A 14,870-nucleotide genomic window follows, 5' to 3' on the forward strand; every position below is an offset into this window, starting at 1 on the left:
TATGACTTGACAGGAAGTTTTTGCATCACTCCTTTTCAAGAGTCAAATCTGTAATCAGAAGCAAGAAAGTTAACCATAAAGAATGTGCGATGGATATGAATGCCTAAGATTTCTGCAAAGAAGTCGTTTTGATTTGCCCACATTGACATAGATGGTGATGCCCACGGATGGGGCCTCCAGAGATGGGAGCTGGCCTTAGATTCCATTCCTAGTTACAGAAAAGTTTGGAAGCTCCTCCTTTTGGAGGAATTGTGCTAGTTTCCTGACTGAGAGCAAGTTCATCTCATGCACAACTGTTGAATTAAGCAAAGTCAGGATTGATTCATTTCCACCCTCAGCGAATCTTTCCTCATTATCACCCAATAGCACCCAGTAACCCCAGCTCTCCCCTCCACTCTAAGTCACAACTTCTCAGGATCTTCATTTACATTAAAGTCGAAATGAATGATAACAATATAAAGAATGTTTCAATCAGACAATGTGCATTTTATCAGAGATTTGAGCTTACACATGAAGACTGGAAATTGAATGTTTCTGTCATCAGACAATTTTTTAGGGAATAATTTAAAGGGCAAGATCATGTGAGTACAGAGGGCCTCTGGATGTTCCTAGCCCCTGAAAGCAATACATATACTAAGAATCTACTTTAACTGTGATGTCAAATTCTAGGTTGCTAGAAACATAAAGAAGGAAGCACTATAAGTATGCCTGTTGGCATAGAGTTCATGAAGTTTGTCCAGGATATACACAGTAGAGGTTCTGTAAGCAAAGTAAACAGGACACACTAAGGAAACATATCTATATCCATGTCATGCTTTCTTGAAGAATTAAATTTGTCTTTCCTTCCAATGATATATATGACCAAGATTATTGAATACCTCTGTAGATGCAGCTTCAGAAATATAATAAATGACTTTAAAACTCATTAATTTTAGTAACATGGGACCATCAAGCAGACCTTTAAACCCTTTAATGATTTAGAAGATGTGTCTAGTATCTGATAACCAGTCACTTTGAATCATGAGTATTTGGTACTATAATCACCGGGGAATGTGTGGCCAAGGCCTCAGAAAGCCCTATTTCCCTCATTTACCTCTGAGATTAAGAGCATCCAAAAGACAGGCATTGTGTTTGCTCCGGGACCATACAGTCCCTTAATTCCCATTGGCACCATCTGGACTAATTCCATCTTAAGACCAAGTAGGTGAAGTCTTCTAATCATTGGCAGATCTCTTATCACAAAGCCAGATCTCTGTAGCTACCAGTGGCTTAATCCTTGCCTTGCAATGCCATGTAAAGTGGTAGTCCTCCACTTTTTCATTAGAAAAAGGACAGAGGGCTGAAATGTAGGAAATCTGATGAATCGTAAGGATGAGCTCATGGGTTAAAGACGGGGACGACTAAAATACTAAATGAATGGTGGAAAGGACTTAAATTTCTATCAATGTCTTTAGGGTACAAAAGTAGGGCATATGAAAAAAAAAGGAAGGGGGCTCGTAGGAAGGTAAACATGAAGATGGAAGCAGAAAAAAGACATTTCAGCTGAGGAATGCTTCTAAGAGACGGCACTGGGAGATAGCTCATTTTATTTTATTATGTAATAAAAAGGAAAAAATGGAGATTTTTTTAAAGGATCAAGCCAAAGGAGTTTTTAGCATGTGTTATGAACTCATTCACAGAGGCACCAACATATTTTAGGGCAAAATTGTCCAAAAATAACTTGCTTCATCAGTCTAGGACATTTTTTTCAGTCTTTTGCAAAGAATCCAATTAATGTGTGTTGTTTTTTTCTTTCAGGCAATTTTATGTGGCTTTTATACACCCAAGTTGATGTGAATCCTATGATATGTGAGTAACTAAGATTCTAAGGCTCATAATGCAATTACTTGATTCCCGCTGGCACAGGACATTTATAAAGATCAACTAACTCAGTTTAAGCTACTCTTAAAGCTCCCTTCCTCTCTATCCCAGGTTCTACCATATTTCACTTGTGCAGAGAGCTGACACTCAGACTCTCTGCCTCTGTGAAGCTGGTAGTGAGTGGGCAAGTGAGGAAAGACTAGGAAATAGAAGCCAGCCAGGGACGCTCAGCCTTGTTCAGAGCTTATGCATATAACTATGTGGAAATATTTAAATCTAAAGGGTATAGCTGGCCTATCTTCCTGGGGCATCAGTGAATAATAAAACAATTTAATAGTACTCATGGCAAATATATTAAGGAATAGGATGCACAGGAACCTTTAAGGTAAAACACAGTAAACTTCAAAGATATTTCACGATTATTTTTTTTCTAAGGGGACCACTTTAAGCTGATCCTCCAACCTCCTGAGCGCCTCACAATATAAAGCATAATTTCAGAAAACAGCTGTGGTGGCATATTCATTTGGGGGAGTATTGCTATCAGTCTAACAAAACATTCAAGACAGATCACCATTAGCTGTGGATTTTAATATTGGTACAGACTTTAAAGATAATCTGGTCTAACCAATTATTTTAAAGATGAAATTGAGAACAAAGATAAAAGGTAGAAAAAGTCTTGGATGGGTTTTCCTTTCTTCTAACAGGGTCCAGGACTAAAATTTTCCATGCTCTAAGCTGTTGACCATTCTTGAAACGCAGCATTGTGTGTTGGCTTACAATCCCCTTTTGCATGCGATGCCATCTTCCTCTGGAAAAGTTTTACTCTTTCTTCAAAACCCAGCTCACCGTTATCTCCTCAGGGAGACCTTCTTCTACTCACCCAAGCAGAGTTACCTGCTTTTTCTCTGTGCTCTAATAGATCTTTAAATATAATTTGGTTTTAGTACCTCTCATCTTTAAAAAAAATAAATAAAATAAATAATATCCCTCTTTGATCTCCCTCTCCAGTGCCATCCTACCCATTCCTCCCCTTTACAGCTAGGATTCTCAAAAGAATTATTTCCAAACTCAGGCTTTATTTACTTCTTCACCCCCATCTCCTCCTCAATCCACTCCACCTGGCTTCTGACCTCTCACTTCACTAAATTTTTCTTGGTAAAGGCACCAATGACATCTGTGCTGCCCAATCCCATGGCTGCCTTTCAGTTCTTATCATATTTGCCCTCTCTGGAACATTCTATGTAGTCGATCGCCACCTCTTTAAAACACCCTTAGTATCTGGGACACCACATTCTGCTGGTTTTCCTCCAATGACTTAGGACATTTCTCTCAACCTCCTTGGGAATTCATCCTCCTCTCCTGGATCTTTAGTGTTAGAGTTCCTCAGAGCTTAGACCTCAGTACTCTGTCTCTTTCCTTTCTTTCTTGGTGACCTTGTCCACTTCCTGTCTCAAATGATATATCAACAAGTCTCAACAATATATCTACAGCCAAGATCTCACTGTATGAGTTCTAGCTAATAAATCCAACTGTATATATTGCTAGCATTGTCATGATTATAAGTGATAAAATCGCACCCAAAACTAGCTTAAGATAAAAAACAGACAAACAAACAAAGGAAAGAGAGACAGAGAAACAGAAAGAGTCAGAGAGAGAGTGTGAGATTAATAGACACATGCTGACTCTTAATTCATGTAACCGAACCAGGGGCAGAAGCAAGAGGACTCTGTTATTCTCAGGATCCTTTCTCTCCGACTCCTGTCTCTCTGCACATTATTTTCATTTTTCTAAGCCAATGTAATCCCCATAATCATTAAGAGCTCTGAACATACATCCTCACAGCTCTGCAACCAGAGTGTAAAAATCTCTCTTCTGTCCACTCAGACTAAGAGAAGGAATTTGATTGGTCCATTGATGTTCACATGACTTCTCTATGAAATCAGTCCCTGTGGGCTGGGAGTCAAGATATTACGATTGCCTTAGATTGGGTCACATGCACACCTCATAATTATACTAGAGGAAGAATGCTGGGCCAGGCAGTCACACAGTATGTATCCATTAAACTGTTCGAAATTTCCATTTGGATCTCTCACAGGTATCTCAAGGTGATAGTATCCAAAACCTAACTAGGTTAGGAACCTAATGTTCCTCCAAAACACGTGATTCTCCTCCAGTATTTTCAATCTCAGAAAATGACACCAACATTTATGGGATTGACGAGAGTTATGCTTGACAACCTCTCTCCTTTACTGTCACCACCACCCACCCACAATCCAATGATCATGTCGTATTGATTTTACAGCCAAGATATATTTTGGATCCATCCACTTTTTTCTGTCTCCAATATCACCCTCCTAGTTCAAGTCAATGTCACCTCATACCTAGATTACTGCAGTAGCCTCCTAATTGGTCTCCTACTGTCCATTCTTGATCTCTTCCCATTCTTTATCTTCAAAGCAGAGTGATTTTCTAAAAATTAAAACCCATCATATCTTGCTCTTAAAATCTTAGAAAAGCTTCTCACTGCTCTCGAGATAAGCACTGAACCCTTAACTTGCCCTCACATCTGGGGATCTCGCCTTAACACCGTGGGGATCCAATCTCTGCTTTTCTTCCTAACCTTGTTCTTTCCACTCTCTCCTTTCCCCCACTCAAACTGTTTCAACCATATTAATATTTCAGTTTTTCAAAAGTAATCTGAGCTTTATCGAGTTATAGGGCTTTCTCATGTGCCGGGTAAACATATCATGTTTTATGCTCTCTAGACCCTACACTTCTTCACATTACTTATCATAACTCCAATACTTATTTGTGCAAATTTTTAACTGTAAGGTTCATAAGGGCAAGGACAGCATCTGTCTTATTTGACATATTATGTAACACTTAGAGATATTCAATCAATATTTATTGAATGAATGGTCATCCTACCTTATTACGGTTCTTTATATATCTGTCTTTTCAGCCAAAATATGAATTCATTCTTTTATTTTGCAAATATTTATTGAGTTCCCACCTTGTGCTAAGGAGTTAAATATTGGGGACAGGGTCATGAAGAAGATAGATGGGGGTCGTTTCCTTTGGAAATTTATATATTTTTTTACTATGCAGAAACTGTGTTTTTCCTTTCCATCCATATACCTCAATTCCTGGCAGATACCAGCTATGTAATGCTTGCTGAATGAATAAATGAATTAATTAATGGACTCTGAAGTTGATCATCAACTACTCCCTGTTCTTGATACTGTTCCTAATTCTGTGTGTTTAAAATGACCAAAAGACTCATGGCAGATAAAAATGGGTCACAAGCCATGGGTTTTCTGGCTGGCAGTGAGCGGACCAAATGTAATAATCACCCACTAGGCAAAAGTGAGATAGAAAAGTCCAAGATGGGATATTGCCACAAGAGTGGAAGGAAGGTGCTAGATACATGGCATCTGGGAGCCTTGGGGCAAAAGGATGGGAGAAAAATTATAATGTCAATGGAGTAAGAAAGGAAGAGGAAGGAAAAGGACCAATGGGAGACAAAATATGCCCATTTTTCATTGAAGTTTCTTACTTAATGTCTGTCTCCTACTCTGCATTGTGAACTCTGTGGCAACAGGAACAATGTCTGTCTGGGTTATCAGAGCATCCCCGGTGCCATTCGAAGTGACCATGCTTACGTGATGAATGAATGAATAAATGAATGCTCAGGCAGAGTAAGCTCAGTGTCTCAGAATCACAGGTCCCAGAGCTAATGAGGCCAGGACACCTGTTCCTATAACTCACATCACTCAGAGAACACACTTCCTGTGACTGGTTCTGGAGCTCACCCTCTCCAGATAAGCAGGAAACCCTTGAGAGGAAGTTCTTACACCTAGATATTCCAACCAGTCACCAGCCGAAGACATCCCCAGACCATAGTAGAGACAAACGGATCCTTCATCCCTGAGTTGATAGCTGAAAATTCTCAGAAAAAAAAAACCCTCTTTATAGTTAGAGATAAAAAATTTTTAAATGCACTTATGCCTAGAAGGCATAGATAGCATCAGTGTGAATGAGTGAATTATACTAGGTAATTTTTTCAGAAAAGAGGTGGTACTGTAGTGAGGTATACAATATAGGAGGGCTGTAGGTACCTTAAGTGAAGAGAGGATGCCTTTAGGGAGAAAAAGGAGACAAAAATTAAGGGACCTAAAGACCTCAAACATAAACCTACGGGCAAGTTATACCCAGAGCAGGTATAATTTTATGACTTTACTGTCTCAGTGAAAGGTGATATCCCATAACAACTAAACATGTGATCTCAAGAATCTGGTGGCCTGGGTTTGAATCACAGCACCGTTGATTGTGGACAAGTCACTTAGAATCTCTAGGGTTCAGTTATTTTATCTGGAAATGAATATATTAATGAGAACCATATCCTAAGATGTTGAGAGTACTAAATGAAGGAATCCCTGTAAAGCACCTGGCGTGCATTATATGCTTGATAAATATTAGTTACTACTAATACTCATATAAATGACTTGGCAGGAGGGGTGTTCACCATTAGGGCTCATCTCTAATACTGGAGATTCCGAGGAGAACCAGAGGAAATGAGGAGGCCCTGAGAGAACCTTCGCGAGATGTGTCCAAGCAGACCCGGGCACACAGTTGGCACTCAGTAAGTGATGACTTTCCTTCCTTCCACTTTTGTCATCTCCCTGTTTCTATGAAGTTGAATGTCAAGTGTGCAGTTCGCCCTGCCCTACCTTGTAGCTTCCCTGTGCCCGTGAGACCTTTTCTGGTTTGGAGATGGCTGAACACAGCCCAGCAGCAACACCAAGGGAAAGTGGTCAAAATGCAGATCAGAGTTTTCTTTTTAAAGAAATGCATATTTTAAGGTAACCATCCAGATGCACGGTTCACATGAGAATCTAAACAAGCACAACTAATGCAAAGTTATAAAACCAGATTATTTTTTCTTCTTCAGCAAACATTTTAAGAGCCCTCAGGCTCAGGAAGGAGATGGGTGGTTGTTTCCTGGCTCCACGCAAACGCGGGAAGGAAGTGAAGTTGAGTGCCCTGTGCCACCTCCTTCCCCTTTCCCCTTCCCCATTCTACTCCCCAAGCCTTTCGCCCCCAACTCTGGGCACAGAACTGTCCATAGTTTCCCAGCCAAAATTTTCTCTCAAGAAGGATCTGAAACTCATTTACATTAAAATACAAATGAGGACTGCATCTGAGAGCATTACATCAAGGTTTCCCTTTACCTTAAAACCCCAGCAAAGATTCACACCAACCCCAGCAAGGAGCAGAGACTTCTTTAGCAAGCTCCAGAAGCTTACTCGTTGGTATTTTCATTGTGGATTCATCCTGGAATCCTGAAATCTCACCACTTAGGTTGTAAATTAATCAGCAGAGTTTAAAGAAAAGCAGGAAGGGTTAGAGAGAGCGATTGGTACTTACGAAATGGTAACCACCTTCATTCTTTTGACAGAAGGAGGTGGAGACGCAGCAAATCAACCTCCCCTCAATTTAAAATCACCTGAAGCATTTATGTACTGACAACCAAATGCCCTTGGGTCTCTATTTCAATAGGTCTGGGTTAAAACCTCAGAAACTGATTTTCGTAACCAGCATTGTGGGGTTGTATAGAGGATTAAACGAGGGAGTTAATGAGAAAGTCCTAACTTAAGAGCGTTGAGTACTATTTGAATCTCTCATCTCGCTTCCTGTAGCCTCATTTGGAAGTGTGAGTCTGATTTCCCCAGTTCATGCTGTCCTTAACTCTCAATTGTACACATTTCTGAAGAGCTTCTCTTCTCTGAGCTATTTTATAAGTTGTTGACAGATTCATCTTTCTAAAGTACAGTTCTGAACATGTCCAAGGAATCCATGTTCCACCGGACCTAACAAACATACGGACAATACAATCTTCACAGAGTAGCAAAAATTATCTTTTAAAAATTGGATTATTTCATTCCCACATTAAAATGAAATGCAAACTCTTTAGCGCAGCTTTCAAAGCCCTCATATGGCCTGGCCCCTGCTCATCTTCCCTACCCCATCTCATACCACTTCCCTTTGTTCGCTAGGCTCCGGTCACTCTGACGTGATTGGTCCTCCTGCCTCAGTGCTCACTCCCGCCTGAAGGCCACCCCCTTGCTGTTCCTTCTGCCCAGAATGCTTTTCCCCCAGATCCTTGCAAGACTGACCGGTTCCACTGCGTGGTTACCTCTTGGCTCAACAACTACTCCCACTAGAGCAGTCCCCCCAGGTTCAATCACGTGAATCCTTTTTATTTTCTTTACAGCACTTCTGCAATCTAAAATGTCCTTGTTTATTGGTTTGTTTGCTTACTATGAGCTCCCTAACCCCTCCAGGATGCGAGATCCCCGGTTTCCCTGTTCACTGTGTTATCACCGCTGTTGAGGTAGCAATTGACACATGGTTGACTTTCAATGAGCATTTTGCAATAGAACGATGTTATGCTCTGTTCAAATCCTTCCATGGTTCTACATACTTCTCAGAACTGAGAACACATTCCTTGGCCTGCCAGTGAACAACCTCCATGGTTTTGCCTAATTCTTATGCTGAACTATGTCCATGTAGTTCCCTTTTTATTATAACTCTGAACACATTAAATTGAAATGATCTGCATGGGTTTCTTTCTCCTAACCTTTGCCCCTCAAAGTGAGGTTTGTGAACCTGTACTGTTGGCATCATCTGGAAATTTGTTAGAACTACAGACTCTGAAGCTTAGCATTAAATCTACTGAATCACCATCTGCATTTTAATAGGAGCCCCAGGTGAACTGTGGCCTTATGCACACCTCCTAATTACTAAAGGAATAATCAGTCAGCCACCCAGTGTGTATCAGCTGAACTCCTCACCACTTCCAATTGGATCTCTCACTGATATCTTGAGTTGATAATGTTCAAACTGAACTAATAATGGTCCTTCCAAAACATGATTCTCTTCCAGTGTTCTCAACCTCAGAAAATAAGAAATATTTTCCTACTCTAGTTTATGAGTTATTCAAAGGCTTTATTATTCTGCTTTGGAAACGGGGGTGGGGGGCATGGGAGTGACAGTCACTGAAATACGGAGCGTAGGAGGATTGGCTGGAGGTGGGCAGACAGAGAATGGCTTTAATTTGCCCATGAGAAAGCCAGGGGACAAATACCAGTAGATAGCTGGATATATGAGTTTGGAGCTCAGGAGCGATACCAGTGTTCAAAACTAGATATGGGAGCCAGCACGCAGTAGCCAGTGTTGATTCAGTGACCCTACCACATTTCCCTAGTTCATTCACTCTTCAAGATGACCATCTCACATCCTGTCCTTTCTCCTTAAACCTCCATCGCCTCCTCCCCAGACTTCAGTCCTGGCTGATAACCTTATTTTCTATTTCACAGGAAAAACTAGAAGGGTCAGCAGAGGTCACGCACCCACTCACACCCCCATACCTGTAGTCTGCCCTTCCTCTTCAGGAGAAGCTGTTAACAACTTTGTTAGCATTTGTTAAGGAAAGCACAGGGTGTGAGATGGTGAATGATGTTCAACAAAAGACCACAAGAAACACTGAAATAGGTTCATTACTCATCGGTCCTGGAGGAAGTACAGGGCAGGCCGCCAGGGGCCATGAGGGGAGGTCAAGACAGGGTACAGGCTGTGAGAGTGACAGGTCCTGGGGCATGTGCCTTTATTAGGGTCATGGGGGGAGTGCCTTGGGTTTCCCAGGCTAAGGCCAGATTGGTCAATTCAAACCAAAATGAGTGTGGTTTTGGTAAGCTCCACGGGGTCTTATCTAAGGGGCGCACAAAGGGAAGGCCCTGGGAGACAGGGGAGCCTGTTTGTTCACAAGGGCTGCTGGGGAAGTCATATCAGGAACTTACATTTGCTTGTGACTCTGTGGGCTATTCTTTAGGCCATGGGCTGGTATGAGGGGCTGGTGTCCATTTAAGGCCCCTGCAGGTCACTTGGCCAAACAACATGAGTGCTGAGGCAGAAATGCCACGGAGTAGTTTAACTAAACTCTTGACGGAAGCCAACCTCTCCACTATTTCCTATATCCCATCCCCTTACCCTTTTCAAGGACCTCACTCCAACAATTCACTCCTCTTTCCCCTGTGTCATGAAAATTTTCCGATTAGATTGTCTATTATTCGAGCATATTAAATCTCCTATCATAAAAACAAACCAAAAAAAAAAAGCCTCCCTCGACCCTCTACCGTCTTTCCACTATCACCCCATTCTTCTGCTTTACAGCAAAGCTCTTAGAGAAGTTGTCTACACTGCAGCCTCCAACTTCTCCCGTTCCCTCCCACCCACAACTGAAACTGCTTTGTCAAGGTCATCAGTGGCCTCCGCATCCCCAAATCCATAGGGCAGTTCTCAGCCCCCGTTGTACTTCCCCTTTCAGCAGTTGACACACTTCATGTCCCCCTGGACCCTCTTTGCTGGCCTTTCAGGGCACCACTGGCGGTGGTCCTTTGTCTCAGGCCACTTCTCAGTCTCCTCTGCCGGTGACTGTCCTCTCCCGGCCTCTCCATGTCGCACACCCAACGCTCACTCGTCAGTTTGCTTCCCTTTTTCGAACACACACCCTTGGTGATCTCACCCAGTGTCACTGCTTCAGATGTCACCCTATATGCTGGTGACTCCCAAAGGTCTATCTCCAGACCTCTCCCCTGGTGTCCACATTCATATATCCTACTTCCTTCTCAACAGCTACACAGGGTCTAAGAACCGTGTAGAACTTAGCCTGCCCCAAATCTAACTCTCTGTCCCCTCCCCACCAGGTCCCCCACAGCCTTCCTTATCTCTGAAAATGACCACTCCTTCTTCCACTTGCCAGAGCCCACACCTTTGGGCTTAACCTTGGTTTCTTTCCTTCACTCCCACATCTAACAGAAAATCCTATTGATCTCACCTCAAATTAGAGCCAAAATTCATCCATTTCTCAACACTGCATTGCTACCACCCTGATCCAAGCCCTCATCGTCTCTTGCTTTGATTATTGCAGTTGTCTCCTAACAGAAATTCCTGCCTCTGCTCTGGCTTCCAGGGTCTCTTCTTAACAGAGACACCAAAATGATCCTCTAAGGGTGTAAGTCAGATCCTATCACTCTTCTTAAAACCCAGCGTCTCGGGCTTCCCTGGTGGCGCAGTGGTTAAGAATCCACCTGCCAATGCAGGGGACACAGGTTCGAGCCCTGGTCCGGGAAGATCCTACATGCCGCTTAGCAACTAAGCCCGTGCGCCACAACTACTGAGCCTGTGCTCTAGAGCCCGCGAGCCACGACTACTGAGCTCGCGTGCTACAACTACCGAAGCCCGTGTGCCCTAGAGCCCATGCTCCACAACAAGAGAAGCCACCACAATGAGAAGCTGCGCACCACAACGAGGAGTGGCCCCTGCTCACTGCAACTAGAGAAAGTCCGAGTGCAGCAACAAAGACCCAACGCAGCCAGAAATAAATTTAAAAAATAAAAATAAAATAAAAACAAAAAACAAAAAAAACCCCCGTGGCTCTCCATTTCCCTCAAAGGCGAGGCCAAAGCCCTGACATTGCCCGTGAAACCCTCCCCACTGCCCCCTGATCTGTTTCCTTCCTCTTTCCCCTGGATCACTTCATTCTAGCCCCTTGAGGGTTTCTTGACGATGCCAAGATCGATCCCACTGCAGGGCACTTGTGTTCTTTGTTCCGCTGCCATGCCTCATGTCTTGGTCACTTACACCTTTCAGGTCTGTGTGTAAATGTCTTATCAAAGAAGCATTCCTAGGCACCCTGTAAAGGAGCTGTCTCTCCCTCCCGACCTTCCTTCCCTACTTATGCAGCATGATATTTTCCATGGCACTTACTTCATCTCTAACAGGAAATGTTTGCTTATTCATTATCTGTCTCTTCATTAGTATGTAAGTTTGCAAGAGCAGGGTTTGGTCTGTTTTATTTATTGCTATATCTCCAGCATGAAGAACAGTAATGGGCATATAGTACCAGGCCTTCAATAAATACTTGTTGAATACATGATTGACTAAAAATGGATGAAAGAAATATGTATTGAATGTCTAATATGTGTCGTAAATATATAACTAGGAATTGAGGCTATAAGAAAGGATGAAATCTCATGTCGGGGATCGACAGATGAGATTGCAGCAGGGGTGGAGAACACAGTTCTGGGGAAGGCCATAAAGAGGACCTTTTAAGGGAGCATGGAAAGAAGATGCTAGAGAGGAAGGCGGTAAACCCAGATAAAATCGTCACAGAACACAAGGGAAGATAGAGTTCCAAAGGAAAGGGGATTGACAAGAGTAGCAAGGCTGCAGAAAGATAAAGTAATAGGACAAAATGGAAAGGACGCATTGGAGGTAGCAAAAGCATTTTGGGGACCTTAATGGTTCCTGGCAACTGTGATAGTAATACCTCCCCCAGGAAGCCTCTGTAAATCCTAATATCCCAGTGCTTATCAATCAGAATACAGGCTCATTGGCTTGTCAGTTATCCAGCCATTTAGACTTGAGCAGCCTGAGGGCCTTGAAGAAGGAAATGGCATGTTTTGGGCAATTCCTATGGGCCAGGCACAGTGCTAGGTATTTTGCAAGTGCTAATATATTTGATCCTCAGAGCAACCCAGTGAGATAGATATGATTTCCCATTTTGCATATTCAGAAATTGAGGTTCCAGGAGGCTGACCCAAGATCTTGTAACTACTAACGGATACTGGAACCTCTGTCTTTTGGACTCCTTATGAAAAACGTGTATGTTGGGGAGTGTTTTTCCCGTCCCTCCTATGTCATCTGGAAGTTGCACAGAGGCAGACTTGCTGGTTTCTTATCCAATAGCTAATCCTATCTTCCTGCTGACAGAACTGGATTTTCTTTCTGTATGGGGTAACCCTGTGCTTCAGCAAAGACCAAGCCCTTTCCTAATCCCCGGAGCCAAAATTTGACTAGTCTAAGCAAATTATGACCATTTCATTTGTCTTGCTGTTGATCAGCTCAGGAACAGGCTTGTGATGCAGTTCTGCCTCCTAAGACGTGAGGGCATTTCTGCTGGGGAGTGGGACCCAAAAAGGGGAGTGTCTTCATTTTGGCTTTATTTATTTATGTATTTATTTGCATTTGGATGTGGTTGAGAAGGTACTACCTAAAGCTATCGAAGGTACTACCTAAAGCTATCGCAGCCACTTTGCAACTGTGAGGGAACCAACCACCTGAGAATAAAACTGACATGAAGATATTTATTGATCTACCCCCAGACTTCTTGCATGGTGAGGCAACAGGTATTTATTGTTCAAGCCACTTTAAGTTCTATTTTTACAGTATTTGTAGCCAAAGCATCCAATATACACAACATACTGTGTATATTTTTACCCACTGGTTTATTCCCAGCTCCTAACGTAGTGGTAATTGCTCAAAAAAAAATATGTTTTGATTGCCAGCATGAAGAATGTTGTGTATTTCAGAGTAAAGATGAATGAATTCAATGAATTATTACAGGGTATAGAAAATTGAGGTGACAACATGCCATTGGCATTCTCTCTAAAAGCACAAGAGGAGGAGAAAAAAAGAGCACGCCACATGGAAAAAACCCTGGTTGTGTGTAACATGGCAGCATCTCAGTACTCTGTCACCAGGGAGAAATATTTATGTTAAGACCTCTGTCTATCAGACGGCCATTTCCTCCCACGTAATTAATTGAAATTTAAAATCAATTTGTGTCCCTGGTGACCGACGTCCAGACTAAAGAATAGCCTAGATTGTGTTTTCAGTCAGGAGGTGGCTGTGTTCGAGATTTGTGTTGGCATCTTTGAGCTGCGACCACAGCTCACATTTTTGTGGGAAATATCAGATGAAAGTTTTATGGCAACATTCTTCCATCAGGAAGGGCGGGGCGGCGGGGGGTGGGGCGGGCTTCAGCATGCCCAAGAGAGTTTTTCTCCTTCTGAAACATGTTTAGACTCATTCTTTCCAAATTAATGAGGCCACTTTCCCCTTTTAGAGCAAATGCAGATAGGGAAACAAATGGGTGAAAATTTAGAAACAACAGGGTCCCCTTTCCAAAGCCTCATTTCACAAGGCCCTATGTGGTTTGTGGAAGCAAGTTGAGGTCCTGGTGACTGATAAATACGATATAATTTTAGAACTCTCATAAGCCTGTGTGGCCTCTTTGTTGAAGATCAGCAATTAGGGCCTTAAAGTACTGAAAACAATTACCTAAATCGTTTTCAAAATGTCCATATTCAGTATTAGTTCTGGGCACTGTCTCTTCCTCTTGTTCAGCCCCTGCTTATACTCTTTCATTCAGCTAGATTATTCCAGTTGTGGTTCCCAGATATGGTTCAGCTGCAGCGTATGCAGGAGTGCGTGGGGAAGACATTCTCGCCGAGGCTTTGGAGAAGAGTCTCTTTGTGCCCACTTGCTCATGGCCCTATTCTGAGGGAAGGGACCCTAAGTGATTTCTTACAAACAGATCATCACATTTGACCCCCCTGATCCTGGCTGATGGAACCAGGAAGGGGCAGTTGTTTTTGAAGATGGCCATCTGTAAGCTGACCACCAGCCAATGAGATAATCCAGTGGGACCCCTCTATAGGACAGGGGTGTCCAGTGCCCTGTAGTGACCAATGGACTCTATCAGATCCTTTCTTTTAAGAAGTATGAAGGTGATACAGAGAGAAAAATACAAGTGACAGAAGGGTTCAAAAACCAAGAGACTGATGGAGAGGAGACAGTGGGCTAAAGCCATGAATCAGTAGAATTTAAGATGATTAAGAAGCTAAGCAGGACATTGGAGGGAGCTAAGAAGGGTATGAGAAGTATTAAGAAACAGGCAGTGGCCTCATGTGGTGCTGTGGGTGGCCGCTGCTGAGAGTCAGCAAGATCCTGGGGTCTGTGGACTGAGGATGAAGTGCCAGTTCCTGGGAGGCTCGGTCCTACGTTTATGCGAACTCCCTACCGTTGTTCCTTACGTGCCTTCATCATAAATCTCATTTGCTGAGAATCTGATTGTGTCAAACTCTTGCAATCTGAAAGAATTTAAC

General features: G+C 42.7%; 1 protein-coding gene across 2 annotated transcripts in view; it reads left to right on the forward strand.

Moving 5' to 3' along the window:
* The window catches only part of NEDD9 (neural precursor cell expressed, developmentally down-regulated 9), a 291,241-nt gene that overhangs the window by 86,073 nt on the left and 190,298 nt on the right, over positions 1–14,870 (forward strand). For both annotated transcript variants that reach the window (XM_082344493.1, XM_082344495.1), the window contains exons 3-4: positions 1,798–1,848; positions 6,373–6,502. The gene's annotated coding sequence lies outside the window, so the exon portion shown is untranslated. The remainder of the gene's footprint in view (positions 1–1,797; positions 1,849–6,372; positions 6,503–14,870) is intronic.

Source organism: Balaenoptera borealis (assembly GCF_965194805.1).
Source record: "Balaenoptera borealis genome assembly, chromosome: 12".
In the NCBI taxonomy this organism is placed as follows: Eukaryota; Metazoa; Chordata; class Mammalia; order Artiodactyla; family Balaenopteridae; genus Balaenoptera; species Balaenoptera borealis.